The 11,625-nt window shown below is 51.1% G+C and overlaps 1 protein-coding gene across 1 annotated transcript in view; it reads left to right on the top strand.

The window, feature by feature from the left end:
• The first annotated feature begins 9,759 nt into the window (after window positions 1–9,759).
• Window positions 9,760–11,625, top strand: part of PLEKHA6 (pleckstrin homology domain containing A6) — a 54,559-nt gene continuing 52,693 nt past the window's right edge. Inside the window, 1 exon segment of the mRNA XM_023747888.1 lies at window positions 9,760–9,869. The gene's annotated coding sequence lies outside the window, so the exon portion shown is untranslated.

Raw genomic sequence — 11,625 nt, 5'->3', positions numbered from 1 at the left:
CATATAAGATATGAACTCTTGATATCCAGGCCCGCGTGTCCATGGTGTTGCTATGTGGTGAGGAGCTCGGTGCTGTGTCCTGCACTCGGAAGATACCCATTAAGAAGGGTGGTAGGTTAGTTGCCATAGGAACAAGGAACATCTGCTCTAGCCAACTAGAGAATGGATGGGGGGAAATATTCTTAAAGGGACCATTAGCTCATGAAATGGGTGCCAGGAAAGTAGGTTTTCCTAGATCAGACCCTTTGGCCTGCGAGACCGTGAGGCTCTGAGGCAGCAAACCCACCCTTGCTGTAGAGAGCGCAGGAGAAGGAACACAGGGTTGTCCTCCCCTGAGAGGCGGCTGTCCTGTGGGACGTGTGCCAAGCTGTCTGCTTATTGGTTCAGATCTTTCCAAGCCTGCCCGTCAGCAGTGCTCACCTGCGCCTTCATTAGGGATCTCAGCTCACCTACGGCCCCACTTTCCTCCTAAACCCCTCAGGGCTTTTCTAAATCTCATGGTAGAAACTGATCTGCTTGCTCCGACCTTACCCTTTATCCCGTCCTCTCAGCAGCCTGTCTGTAGGCCAGCCGAGGTCTCCCAGCACGGTCTTCTGCTGCCTTTGGGCACACCTGCCACTCCTTCCTCTTTCCTTTCACTTTCCTGGTCTTCCTCGTGCCAACCGTGCCTGCGGAGCGGAGATGTTAGGTCCTCCAGAAGTCATCGTGGTCATCCTGGCCCTCCCCGTGCAGCTGGGACTCCTGAGCACCTGCTACCGAAAGCGCTCAGAGCAGCCTGAGCCCCGGAGGGGGTTTTATGGTAAAGTCAGAGAGACAGGGTGGACCACCGGCACCTACTGGGACCAAGAAGCCGATGCCTCACATGTGGTCTTGCTGTTTTATTCCTCTCCGGTGCTGGCTTCACTCTTGCTCTCCCTGCAGAGGCCTTGCGACCTCCCGGTCAGTCTCCAGGGTAGGGAAGGTGGCCTCCGGCAGGTCCCTTGTGTGCCTGTCACCTGGAGAGAAGGGATCTCTTTTCTCTCAATCCCGAATCATCCCCGGCAAGGGGTTTGGCTGAGCTGGGCTCAGCTGGCTAGCCATCACCAAGAGAGTGTGTCAGCCTTTAGAACATGGCTATTTCCACAGCAGCTATGCGGGTATCGGGGTGAGGGCAGCTTCTAGAAAGGGGTAGGCACTTTCTACTATGGTGACATTAGCCCTTCTTGGACCTCCAGCCAAACTTAAGGAGTTTGGTGTGGCGAGTGTACACACCCCTAACCCTCTTGTCCAGTTCTCTCCTTGCCTGACCCTGGGGACGGACAAGACCTAGTAGGTAGCGGGCAGCGTGGCTGAAGGAGCCCCGGGCATGGCTGTGGTGTCATTGCCACTCCCTGTGGGTAGGGAAGGCATGGGACCTGAACTTCGAAGGCCACTCAGGCCCCTGCCTCACCCATGGGTAAGACTCTATTCTTCTAGTAAAGTCCTTCCTTGGAGATTTCATTGTCTCGTCAGACACCAGGGAGTCAACATCCAAAAGCTCATCACTGTGATTCAGTCATTCATAACATAATTGAACCCATTGTCCCTCATTCCACCTCGGGCTCATGAGGGTGACCATCTTGTTTAGGTTAGGATCCACTTAGTGACTATGAAGTCATCCCCTTTGCTTCAAACCCCAGAGCAGAGGAGAGACGAACTGAGAGGTCGATTGTATAATCTCTTCATGATGCTGAACCCCGTTTTCTTTATGTATCCTTCATGCCTTATCCCGCCAAACCTCTCACCCCGCCCGGGCAGCCACGGAGCAGAAGTGCTGGGGCTGGGCGGGTGGGAGGCAGGCCCACTTGGCTGTGCTCTGCCAGGGCGTGTGGGAGAGGACCGGAGAGCTGAGCACTTCCCTCTGATCTTGCCTGACGCCCCTGGAGCCTGGAGGTGGGGGTGTCTCCGAGAGGAGGGGGAGGGCCTGCAGGGGCCCAGGAGCTGGGCTATTTCTGTAACAGAGCGCGTTTGCAGCCAGCCGCAGAGGAGGTCAAACTCTGGGCGTGGGGCTGGAATGTAGGGGGCCAGGAGGCTGGGGGAGCTGCGGTTTCACCCCTTCTGGCAGCTTGGAGGGCCCCTGCCGTGCCCTTTGGGGAAGGTGGGGCTCCCCACAGCAAAGGGCATGGGTGGGGAGGGCCTGGGCCTGGTGGTGGGTAATGGTGATGGTGTCATGCATTGGAGGGGGCGGGGGGAGGCATGCAAAACACAAATCCCCCCTTGCAGTGAGGGGGAGGGATTCAATTCCAAGGGGTGGGGGCTCTAATTCTTGCTCTCAGCCATGAAACAGCTCAGGTCCGGCAAAGCACTGTGTGAAGGGAGAGAGACAGTGACACAGTGCTAGGGCAGGGCCGGGGGCTCAGATGAGCACCGGGCGAGTGTGCGACAAGGTCAGGGATACTGACAGGCGCGGGGCCAGCTTCCCGTGGAGCGATGCCGCCCGGCCCCTCACCTGCACTGGCCCTCCCAGGGTCCTGTGTAATTTGTATTGGCAGTCTCTCTTTTTTGTATGAGGACACCCCACATTGAATAGGCTGTGGGGCCCACAAACCCTGGCTCTGCACTTGCAGCAGCACCTACTCCCCCCTCCTCTCCTCGCTGCCACTTCACACAGCCCTTTCCTCTGCTCTCCGAGAACTCCTGGTCGAACAATTTGCATATGAGGCTTTTATTATATAGGATTGCCCGCTCCAGCTCTGCCTTTGTTACAGAAGGGCCATCGGGGCTACACCTGAGGCTGCTTGACCTTTGACCAGCCTGCCCTTGGCCTGCTCCTCTGCAGCCCCCTACACGTAATCTGCTGGCTTTGTCACTTTTTCATGCTCTGGGTTCTCCCAAACCCACACCTCTGAGCGGGCAGATGGCTCCAGGTGGGAATCAGCCCTGGAGAGCGGCTTCCCGGAGAACCGGAACCACTCAGGACTCCGTGGCCTCTTTTGTCCTCTCTTTGACTCTAGGGGCAAGATGAGGCCCTGTCTCATGTCCAGTGGGTCTCAGGGGCAAGCACTGGCCCAGGTTATATATAGTGGATGGGTACAGCGAAAGCACTAGAACTTGTCTTCCCAGTTAACTCCAGTGATGCAACCCCAGTGATGTAACCCCAGAACTGACTTGCTTTTTTTATTTTTAAGACAGAAAGCTTACCTGTGAAATATATATTTCAGTGAGGAAGGGGAAGGGAGGGAGAAAGAGAGACATCAATAATGAGAGAGAATCATTGATTGGCTGCCTCCTGCACAACCCCCACTGGGGATCGAGCCTGCAACCTGGGCAGGTGCCCTGACCGGGAATCGAACCTCCTGGTTCATAGGTCAATGCTCAACCACTGAGCCATGCTGGCCAGGCGAACTGACTTGCTTTTTAACTTCCAAGTGTGATGTGACACAGGAAAAATTCCCCACCAGGTCACAGAGTGCTGGGGGCAGACCTCCCTGAGTTTACAGGTGTGGATTATTCTGACTCCTCGGGAAAAGGAAGTGGGAGGTGGCGTAAGGGCATTACAAACTAGATTTAATGTCCAGTGCCATCTTGATGAATAACTTCCTTAGGAGCAATTATTACGCATCCATCTTCATCTGTCAAAGTGCCGAGGGGTTCTATCGTCACTAGCAGGCCATTGCTTCCCATGAGTGGACAGTCCAAGGCAGGGGCAGGGAGGAATTATCACTGACATTTATTGAGCACTTACTAGGTGCCCCGACCTCTCTTAAAATCTTTGCTTGTATCATCTCATTTAATCCTTTGAAAAACCCCACGAAGCAGGTTCTTATATTAATGCTTTTTGCAGCTGGGGAATGAAAGCAGAGGGAGAGTAAGTCACTCACCCAGAGCCCCTTAGGTGGTAACTGGTGGAGCCAGGATTTCAACTGGGGCAGTCTGACTCTAGAGCCAACAATCTCAAGGCCAGTGCAGATTCAAGTTAGTAAAAATAAACTAGGAGATTAGCTGTAGGATGATGCATGAGAAGGGAATTTCGATTTGCACAAGAACGAGAAGTGGGAAGAGAGCTGCCTTTGGACTGTGTCCTGGGCTCTAATCCCAGCCCACCCACCTCCTAACTGTAGCCTTGGGCCGCTTACCTGGCCTCTCAGGATTCTCCTCCATCAGCCCAGGACAGGCGCTTGCTAGGGTCACGGCTTAGGTAAGTGTGAATTTCCTTTTTTTATGAGGATACCCAAGTCTTCCTGGGGAGGGTGAGGAGTGACTTAGGAATTCAAGGTTAATTCTTTTTTCGGGAGAAAAATGCCCAACCAGCCCTCCAGTACCCAGTCTCTGGATGAGACCTCCTGCCATCAGCTTCTCCACTGTCCCCACTGGTGGCTCTCCGGCAGCGGTCACCCTCTGGGCTCTCTTCGTCTTTTTTTTCCCCTTTAAAAATGAGGATATTGTCTTGCATACCACAGCCCAGTGAACCAATTCAGGAAACAGAACATTGCTGCAATACTATTTTCTTCTATGCAGCCCGTATTTAAATATCACCAGTTGCCCTAATAATGTCATTAGAGTTTAATCCAGGACCATATTTCTACCCCCCTTAAAACTGGAGGCGTTTCTCAGCCTTTTCTTTGTTGATCAGGCACCGAGGATGTTTGAAGAGCTCCCTGGTCCTTCCTGCACCTTGTCCAGTCCCCCGCTCTCCCTCTTCCTCCCCCAGATTCACAGGGTAAGGCACTCTCCTTAGGCTCAAAGGGTAAGAGGAGGTCCAAAAACTCAGTAATCAAGATAAACAACATTTTCCTGCCCACCTCAGAGGGCCATAAAAGAACCCAGTGAGATAATGATGAGAGTGCTTTATGAACCGTAAAGGGTTTTACTTGGTAGTTTTCCCTTCTGTCCTAAAACAAATAACCCTTTCTTTTCATAAAGACCACATTCAGGTCGGCCACATTATTTTCATGCAATATCTTAAAAAATAAAAAGAACTACAAAAAAATTCACGAAGAACAAAATATCAACCTTTTCAATAAAGCCCGGATCAGGACCAGTGCCCCTCCAAGCCATGCGGGTGCCTCGAGCAAAAGGGAAATTCAGTAATACTGATCCGGTCTTTATTGAGAATACTTCATTCGTCACAAATTTTTTTGCATTCATGTTTATTTAAAATTTTGCATTAAAATATTATTAATCCTGATTACTGAGTTTTTGCAGGTTTTCCCATCATCCTGTCCTCAGAACAAGGAAGAGAGAGGTGGGCGCCCGGCCAGCACTATTCTTGCACCCCGGCCAGAGTAGAGGAGGAGGGAGGATGGGGGACAGAGAGAGCAGGAGGGAGAGGAGGGACACAGAGGCCTGGCGTCCAGCCGGGGCTCTGGCCTGGAGCCTCTAACAGCTTCCAGCTGCTTCCACACCCACCAGACTTCCTGCCTTGGGAGGGGTGTTGGGTTGGATTTCCCCCCTCTTTTCTCATCAGATGAGTGTTCTAATTAGATCCTTGGATCCCCTCACGTCTACCAGTCTTCCCGGTCTTAACATTGACCACTCCCCTTTGTTGAACCTATTCTGACCCTGGATCTGCCCCTGTTTTCATCCATCCTGGGAGCCCCTTCCAGGTCTGTGACTGGCTGCTGTCCAGAGCATCCGCCCAGTGCTGGGTGAGCACCGGGGTGCAGGTCCACGTTCCCCATGGCTCTGGGACAAAGCCGGCCTGAGGGGCAGGGGGAGGGTGTTTGCCAGGCTGCAGGAGCAGGTCTGAGGTAGCAGGAGATAGATCTGGACCAATTGTAGGATTCAGCCTTGCCTCTCATATAGGAGCTGGGTTATATTTACCTCTTTAAGCTTCAGGGGTTTGTATGTGGGGGAGAGGGGATTTGGTTGTTTTGTTTTGGGAAATGAAGGTGTTAATATTTTTCTGCCCACCTCATAGGACCATAAAGGAATCAAATGAGAGAATGATGAGTGTGCTTTGGGAATGTAAAGGGTTTTAGTCGATATTATCCCTTCTGTCATAAAACAAATAATCCTTTCTTTTTATAAAGACCACATTCAGATCGGCCACATTATTTGACCTAAATCACTGAGAAAAGTCCTGGCTGATTCAGGGGCTAAGCCCATCCCTGCCTTTAATCAGCATTTCTGTCAGACTAAAGCAGGTCACGAGGAAAAGCTGGATCCTGCCCCCTCCATCCACATTCCATCACGGTGCAGACGTAACGGGTGGGCCAAGACTAGATGGGTGGTTTCCTTCAGTGTCTCTGCTGAAGGCTCCCCCCCTTTTATATACCTTTACTAGTATTAAGGGTAAAATTTGATATGTTTTGTGAAACTATACCCACAATTAAAATAGTGCACATATATGCATTATCCCAAAGTTTCTTCCTGCCTCTTTGAAATTCCTCTATTCACTCCCTCCCTATGCAACTTCTGATCTGCTTTCTGTCACTATAGATTAGTTTGCATTTTTTTTTAGAATTTTATATAATGGAATCGGACACTATACACTTTTATTGGTGGAGGGGCTGGCTTCTTTCACTCAGTGTAGTTATTTTGAAATGCATCCATGTTGTGGAGATCAGTAATTCACTTCTTTTTGTTGCTGAGGCAGATTCGTTGTATGGGTGTGACGCATACGCTGTTCTCATGTTTTCATGGACATTTGGGTGTTTGAAGTTTGGGCTCTTCCAACACTCTGACCATTTGTGTACAATCTCTGTGTGGACATGTGCTTGTATTTCTTTTGGGTACAAATCTAAGAGAGTCAATGGTTTGTTTGATAACTGTATGTTTAACTTTAAATGAAATTGCCAAACATTTCCAAAGTGGAGATGCCATTTACATTGCCACCAGGAGTGTCTGAGTTCCAGGTCATCTACATTCGTGCCAATACGTGGTATGGTCAGTTTTCATTGGCGCTGTTCTGTTGGGTCTGTGGTGTTAGCTCATTTGTATTTGCATTTTCCTAGAGACCGTGACATTGAGCATCTTTCCATGCACTTTGACCTTGTATACCTTCTTTGACGGAGTGTCTGTTTAAATCTTTTGCCCATTATTTATTGTGTTTTTGCTATCTTAATAGTAAGTGTAGTAGTTCTTTATGTGTGCTACATAAAAGTCTGATGCCAGTTACATGTTTTGCAAATCTCTTCTCTCCGTGTATGGCTTACCTTGTCATTTTTTGTAAGAGTGTCTTTTGAACGGCAAAGTTTTTTATTTTAGTGAAGTTCAGTTTATTGATTTTTCTTTATTGTTGGTGCATTTTGTGTCTAATTCAAGAAATCCTTGCCAAACCCAAAGTCATTAAGTTGTTTCTCCTGTTTTCTTCTAGTTTTAGCTCTTACATTTAGATATTAGTTGATTTTGAGTTAATTTTTTAAAATCTTTTTTAAAAATTGATTTTTATAGAGAGAGGAAGGGAGTGGAATAGAGAGATGGAAACATCGATGAGAGAGAAACATCGATTGACTGCCTCCTGCATGCCCCCTCCTGGGCACCTAGTTCGCAACCTGGGTATGTGCCCAGACAGGGAAACAAACAAGCGACCTCTTAGTGCATGCGTTGACGCTCAACTACTGAGCAACACCACCCATTCTTGATTGAGTTAAGTTTTGAATGTTTGTAGGTCAGGATTTTTGTTTTGTTTCGGTACGTGATCACCAGTTCTGCCAGCACCCTGTATTGAAGAGGCTACATTACCCCACTGAATTGCCTTTTTACCTTTGTTGAAAATCAGTTGACCATATATGCATGGTTTATCGTTGGACTCTTCTGTTCCCATTAGCTGTTTTAATTTGAATTCATTGGGGTGACATTGGTTAATAAACATTTATCTATACATCTATATGCCAATACCACACTATCTTGATTACTGTAGCTTATAAGTCAGTAGTCTGCCTTCTAACTTTATTCTTCTTTTTCAAAGTTTTACTTATTCTAGGTCCTTTGAATTTCCATATACATTTCATAATCAGCTTGTCAATGTTTACAAAGAATTTGCTTGGATTTTGTTTGGCATTGTGATGACTCCATGGAAAAATATGGGGAAATTGCTCTCTTAACAAGATTGAGTCTTCTGGTCCAGGCAAACAGTTTATCTTTCCCTTTATTTGGATTCTAGTTAACTTCTCTCAGCAATGCTTTGTAGTTTTCAGTGTACATATTTTGCATATCTTTTGTAAATGTATCCATATTTCCTATTTTTATGCTATTGTGATGTTTTAAAATTTTAATTTTTCATTGTTTGTAACTAGTATATAGAGATACAGCGGATTTTTTAAAAAAGAATATGGACTTTGTATCCTGATCCGCTTTTTAAAAGTTAACAGAGCAGGAGCCTGGAAGTACGGAGGTGCAGGGTATTTGCATGATATGCTAAGCATTTAAAACGGCATCTAAAACATCAGCATCTTTCCCTGTTTTAAGCCACGAGCACATTCCATTAGCAGCCCGGTGGTCAGCTGTGGCTGTAAAGGGTGCCAGAGAGGGGGTGGTCTGGTGCATCTGACCCTCCATGGGCAGCGCTCCCCGGGTTTGGGGGGTATGCTTGGGGGTGAATGAAACAGGTGACAGTGCAGTGTAGCCCCTTTAAGAGACCGGGGCCAGCCAGCCATCAGGCCACTGGGGAGGCAGCCCGGCAGATAAGATAAGGCCCCCGGCTGCGTTAAGCCCAGGTCCTGAGCCACAGTGGCTGGGCTACTGATAGCCAAACAGGAACCAGCAGTGATAAGGAGAAGGTGCCAGGACTAGACCCAGGCTGGCCCGAGGAGCAGCCCCATCACCCATTGGACCTGAAAGGGGAAGAGAGTGTTCATGGTGGGTGTGAGCGCGAGGGCATTTGCATTCTCCTGTATATCCCATCATATTCATGATCAGTTTAAAATTCCTACTAGATGGCACTTAAAGGCTTTCTGTGTAGTGAACGTTCCATAAATATGTTTATTGAGCTCTTGATGTTCTCTCTGCTCATATCTTTGCCCTGGTGAGATGCTCTGATACAGGCTTTGGAGACTACCTGATGTTTTGCTCAAACTAGAAAAATCCTGCCATGGACTTAACTCCAAAGAGCCTGGAGCTCCCCATTCGCACATATCTGTATAGATTTACATACATCCTACACGGAGACACTATTATGCTGGATGTAGATTTCCCCAAATCAGCCGCCTATTTTTAAAGGGATGAAGAGGGGATCCGTGTCTCCCCATTCCTGCCCACCTTTCATCTGCATCCTGCAAGGGTGTGAAAATGATTTCTGCTACGATGACCTGTAGAGACGACCTGTGGCCACGTAGTTCATGCAGACCCGAGCAGTCCTTGGCCTGTCAAGATGTTTCCCCTCTTCCTTTCCATTTCAGTTCCTAGTGCCACTCTCCAATCTCCTGAGTGAGGCGGGCCGTGATTAAGCAAAGAAACCCTCTAGCTAAACAGCCAGGAGCTGAAACTGCTCAGCCACCTGGAGGGATTGTGCGCTGGACCCGGACAGAGGCCCTTCCGCGGCCCGCGGCCCGCCTCCCACGGCCTCTGTCCCAGGCTGGGAATGCTATGACTACCTTTGTCTGCGCTCCCTCCACCAGGAATAAATAAAAATATCATCCCTCCCCCAGATCCCGGCTCCTCTATTGGCCCGTGAAGCAAATATTTCATAATGTGGGCTCATCCAATTGGGCATCGTGCCAGAGCCCAGCGCCTCAGGTTGCGAGTGAGCACCAATCAGGCGGGGCGGCCGGGGTGGGACTAGAGGGCTCCCCTGCACATGGGAGGCAGCGCTTGCTCAGGTGCGTGGCGAGGTGGGAGCCGCCACTTCCTCGGGGCTGGGGAGAGAGGACAGGGCTGCCCACCAGCCAGCTGGAGCCGGCCCAGCGCTGAAGGGGTTAAGGCCAGCCAGCATGTGTGGCTGTTAATGATTGCTACCCCCCAGGGACCTGGTGAGTATTCAAGGGAAGCCTTTTCCCTATTGCTGAGTGTGACAGGAGTGAGAGCAGAGGGCCCGCAGAGCGCTCCGGTGGTGAGTGAGTGGTTGGCTGTCTGTCCCCTGTCTGTGCGTCTGTCTGTCTGGGTGGCTCTGGGACAGGTGAGGGCACACTCAGATGCACCCGTGTCTTTTCTTGAGCTGGAGCCGGCTTTTGTTGCAACCGGACACAAACCCCCAGCTTGGGGCCAGATTTTTGTATCCTGCCTGTTTCTTAGAAGGGAACCTCCAGGGCTGGGTTAGTCCATCCAGGGGGCGAACTACTGGGCACGGGAGCCAGAGATGCAAACCATTGTTCCGAGGCGGAGACAATGGTCCCTGGCCACCCCACACAAAGCTGCTGCGGCCGCTCTGCCTCCCTCTCGGAGCCATTGTCTCCTGCTCCGGGCAGAGCACAGCGCGGGCCTCTCGAGGGCCGACCTCCTGGGACGGCCGGGGAGGAGGCGCAGCCGGAGGAGACTGAGATGTGCCTGCCCTGCATCCCTGTTGTTTAGGCTGGAGACGTGGACGGGAGACACAGCCGGTGCAGGGAGTTGGGGGGAGAACTCTTAACTCCTTACGAAGACAAAGTTGTCATTGGGGAGCAAAGTTGAAACCTAGGAAGAGAGGCCGCCAATCTTTTGGGTGCAGGTGCTTGCTGGCCACTGTCCTCAACTTCCCATTTAGGACCCTCATTCCCGCAACCTCCGAAACACGGCTCTCCCACTCGGCCCCGTCTCGTGACAAGTCCGATCGTGCAGAGTGTGACCAGAGCACCTGGCTCTGTCGCAGGGGGTGGACCAGCCGACTGCTCTCAGCTGAGGTCCGTGTGTGCCCGCACATGCACGTGACGGAAATGAGGGCCTTACTAGCCTCCAAAGCAGAACTGTTGACTTTGCCCCCTAAGCCGGGAGCCCTTTTGTCCTCGGCCTCTTTCTGGGGAGGAAAGAGGTTGGGGTGAAGTCATGGTGGTGGGAGGCGGCCCCGGAGGCGTCTGTGGGAGGCACAGAGTGCGCCCCGTGCCAGTCTTGAGGCAGATCCGAGAGATAGGGCTAACCCACAGGGTGCTGGCTCTTCCTGGTGCTTTCTCTGGCTGGACTGCCCGCGGGCAAACAGAAACCAGGCTCAGCGAGGGGGAGGTGCCAGCCCTGGGCGCCGCAGGGCAAGAGAACAACAGCCAGTTTCTGGGCATGTGAGCCAAGGGGGGGGTGGGTGTTAGAGACTGGAGAGGTGGGGGCCACGGGTCGTGCTCTGCCTTGTACCGGGAGTGAGCCGCCACGTGACCAGCCTTTGGGAGAAGCACACGGGGGCATGGGCACTCCAGCCCGTGGGGGCTCCCTGGGCGTGCAACCCGTGCAGTCGCCCTGCATGCTCAGGAGGGCTTGGTGCACCCCTCTGCTGTTGCCATCCTGAGAATCTTAATTTGCAAGGGGCCCTGCATTTTTGTTTTGCACGGGGCCCTGTGAATTATGTAGCACGTGCTATTCCCAGGCCCAGCCAGAAGCTGCAGCAGCAGGACGGTTACTCATATGCTCCGACAGGTGTAGGCAGCGGCACCTGTTACTCAGGTGTCACTAAGACTGGCTTCTGTCCTGGCCCAGACCTGTCTTCCTCTCTACTGACTTCCCAAAGCACGGTTCCTCCTGTCATGGCTCGTCTTCCTTCAAGGCCACCTGCACGGCAGGGCGACAGGGAGAGAGCAGCAGTGCCCCTTACCTGATTCCCTTCTCCCC

The sequence above is a fragment of the Myotis lucifugus genome, unplaced genomic scaffold (genome assembly GCF_000147115.1).
Source record: "Myotis lucifugus unplaced genomic scaffold, Myoluc2.0 scaffold_1034, whole genome shotgun sequence".
Classification (NCBI taxonomy): Eukaryota; Metazoa; Chordata; class Mammalia; order Chiroptera; family Vespertilionidae; genus Myotis; species Myotis lucifugus.
The sequence above is the reverse complement of the archived record's forward strand: the minus strand, read 5'-3'. Positions and strand labels throughout refer to the sequence as shown.